General features: G+C 38.9%; 1 long non-coding RNA gene across 1 annotated transcript in view; it reads left to right on the top strand.

The window, feature by feature from the left end:
- Nucleotides 1-780: 780 nt before the first annotated feature.
- Nucleotides 781-2,500, top strand: part of LOC137977641 (uncharacterized) — a 16,029-nt gene continuing 14,309 nt past the window's right edge. Inside the window, exon 1 of the long non-coding RNA XR_011117851.1 lies at nt 781-885. This is a non-coding gene — a long non-coding RNA (uncharacterized lncRNA). The remainder of the gene's footprint in view (nt 886-2,500) is intronic.

Here is a 2,500-nt window from a genome sequence, read left to right as displayed (position 1 = left end):
GGCATCGGCCGATCACGTGACTAATTTAAATATTACATTTGCCTTTAATTTATGCTCGTGATCGGCCGATGCCAGGGTCTTTTCCCGCCCATCCTCTCCTCGGCGGAGAAAAGCCCTGGGAACGAGGTTGTCATTTTGCATCGCAGAAAAGGAAGAACTTCGCCCAATTTTTTTTTATTCCTTTGCATGATATTAAGTTTAGTAACTGGAAAAGACGAGAAAGAAACTTTAAAGTGAGGGGAAACGAGCTTCGGGAAGCTGCGCATCAAAGATTAGAACGTTAAAAGGTTTAAGCAAAGCTGTTTTAATTATTGAAAGAAGGGAATATTAGTTGAGAAATCTGAAATAGCTGAGATAATCTCGCCCTTTTTTTTCTGCGGCAAATGAATTTGAGAAGAGGACACGCGCTCGAGTGCGCGATAAAAAAATGCCGGTTGTTGGAATGTTATTTGGGGGTATTCAAATCTGTTCTAGTTTTCAGTGTTTGTCTTAATTCACTCAGAATTCATGATCCTAAAGCAAATTTAACTCAACGGGTTAAGCAAATCTTTTGAAAAGGTTTCTACTATTATAACCAATATGAATGCAACAATGAGAAGAAACTAAGCTGATGGTATTAGAAAGGGCCTATTCAAAAGGTGACAGTGTCAATTACGTGGCCAAAATGACGCTATAACTTGTTCTAACTTGTAAAGCTCTCACTGAACCCATTCGTAACAATCAATTTTTAGCAATTTACACGTTACAAGCTCCAGACGTGTCGAGAACAAGTTTTAACCGAAATCTTTTATCGTGTGACAAAGAGCATAAAAGCTTTGGTCAAAGTCAGACGGAGATAAACCATAATTGCATTGGCAGATAGAAGACTCGCAAGCGAAGACAAAAGTAAGTGATAAGAATTGCAGGAGAATCCGATCTATCCAGTAAATTCTATTTTTTCCTAAGGAAAAAGGATCTTCTAGTGTTTTTGAAGATGTGCAGGTGTGAGAAGAATTTTATTCAAAGTTCTCCGTGCAGATCAATGGCCTTGCTCCCACTACTATCAATCAATTTTTATTTGCCTCAATACTAATCTATTTAAACTTTGAAACATACAGTTCGTGCCGAGGAGGTAAAAAAAAGGGTAAAGTCACTGCTTACGAGCCAGAAGGCCCATCAGGCCGGCGCTTATCTCCGGTTTCTGTAGCATGAAGCGACTAGGAGTATTTATGCTCCCCCATGGATGGGATGCTAGTCCATCGCAGGGATACCCCCAGCATTCCGCCGGTACCCATTTATACACCTGGGTGGAGAGAGGCACCCTGAGAGTAAAGTGTCTTGCCCAAGAACACAACACAATGTCCCCGGCCAGGACCCGAACCCGGACCACTCGATCCGGAGTCGAGCACTCTAACCATGAGGCCACCGTGCCGAGGAGACCTCTACGAAACCATAGGGCCTATTGTGAGACGTTTCCTTGGTGATACGTGAATAAGAAATCAATTACAGCAAGATGTGAGCGTAGAGGATGAAATGAAACAAAAATCAAACTATTTTCATGTCTTCATAGTTTGCTTTTATCTTGAGTAATACTTAATTGCTGATAAAATCAACAAACTGTTTTTTAAAGGAAGATAAACTGGAAAGTGATGTAATTGAAAGTGGCAAAGCATTCCAGATTGTTGGTCCTTGATAGAGTATAGCTGAACCGCTTTTAAGCAGTGTTTGTCCTGTACATATGGGGTCTAAGAAGAGATGAAGTTCCGAGTGTCATAATTGTGTATTTGATTATTTGTGAAGAATAGATTTTAAAAAAAGCAAAGGTAATAAATGGTGGTGGTACAGAAACATAAAATTTGCGACATAGAGAGAATTTACTTTAAAAATATCTAGGATTTTTAATTGAGCAAATAGGGGGCGGAAGGCGAGCGGAATTCTTTAGGACCAGACTACTGTACTGAGTAAGTTAAACAGGGATAGATTAAATAGTATAATACAAACATGTTTTGGCTTTGGTTAGAGAAGAAAGCGAGACCTATATATAATACCAATGGATTTAACTTTTTTTTTTTTTTTTACAAATACAGCCAATATGAGTTTTCCATGTACGAGCTTCATCAAGAAAGACACCTAAGAACTTCACTTCTGTCGGTTGTTTAGGTGGCACATCATCAAATAAAATAGAGGAGCTCATATGGATTACTTTTTGTTTCGGCTTAAATATGACACAGTTTTCTTTATGTTGACAAACGGTTTGCAGGGCCATAGCCATATGTACGAGGGAAACCGAGGCACTTGCCTCAGTCATTGTTTCGTATTTTTTTTTTAAATTAGAGCGTGATTTCAATGTTGTCTTTAAAATGTGCTCATTATAAAAACCTAAAATACCAGTACGAAGAGAATTTAACCATGGGCATTGCCTCAGTCATTTTTTTTTCTGGCTACGGCCCAGGTTTGTTGGATTTCATCCATAAGCTGACATTAGTAAATTCGTCATTCATTACAGAAATAGCACGAACAG

The sequence above is a fragment of the Montipora foliosa genome, chromosome 11 (assembly GCF_036669935.1).
Source record: "Montipora foliosa isolate CH-2021 chromosome 11, ASM3666993v2, whole genome shotgun sequence".
In the NCBI taxonomy this organism is placed as follows: Eukaryota; Metazoa; Cnidaria; class Anthozoa; order Scleractinia; family Acroporidae; genus Montipora; species Montipora foliosa.
This window is presented reverse-complemented; position numbering and strand designations above follow the sequence as displayed.